Genomic DNA, 906 nt, shown 5'->3' on the forward strand with positions numbered 1-906 from the left:
CATTTTTATTTTCGCTCGAAGTGCTATTAGGAAAACAAATGAAGATGACTTCCGCGTCCTCTCAAGTGAACTGTGTTGTTATTTTGGAGTTCTGTAGTGAAATCGAAGAATGTCGGCATTTGCCAGCGCGTATTGCATCGTAATAATCTTCAAAATTTGTAGTATCGTAAGAAATACGTTACTGTTGCACAGTTAAGGACTGCCCTTCCAAGGGCTGTAAGTTTTTCTTTTTTCCTCGACAAGTAGCCAGGTAAGTCACATTCATTTTTATTGCATCTGCTGTCATGTGTTGTGAAATACTTCTCAAGAACGTAGTTGTTGGATGTTTAAATTTGGGTAACTTAATCCAACTCTATAGAAAAACACTGACATTTCAGTTCATTTCCTCTCAATTGATAAAGACATATCTTTCCCGTGGAGTAAGTACAGGACTGTTAAGAATGATCAATCCAAATGCAGTTCATCTGCTTGAAGCGATTATTATTAAATTCCAAGGATCTCGAAAAAGGAATGCATAATTTTTACTATGCTTAGTTAACTTCCATCCTTCGCTCGTCACATTGTTTTTATGCTTCTATGTGCTTGCTCCAAACATCCAAACTCGGTGGTTAGAAGTTACTATGTATTAAAATTAGTTTAAATCTATTTAATTAAGTTAAATCATTTATAATTAATGCCTTTATTTTTCACTTATCTACACCAAATTGTTTTGTTAGTGAAGTTAACTTAATGAATTTTTGTGTTGGTGTCATGTGAATCTTTCTTTAATATTAACCTGGTATTGAAATACTCTTTGCAACAGTCTAAGATAATTTTCTTCTAAGCAGTTACTGAGCTGTATTTCTAGTTCCTTAGAAAGTTTTGAATCATCGCATCATCCATGCTGCCATTCAGAGGCGTAACTAG

Source organism: Ischnura elegans, chromosome 10, assembly GCF_921293095.1.
Source record: "Ischnura elegans chromosome 10, ioIscEleg1.1, whole genome shotgun sequence".
NCBI lineage: Eukaryota > Metazoa > Arthropoda > Insecta > Odonata > Coenagrionidae > Ischnura > Ischnura elegans.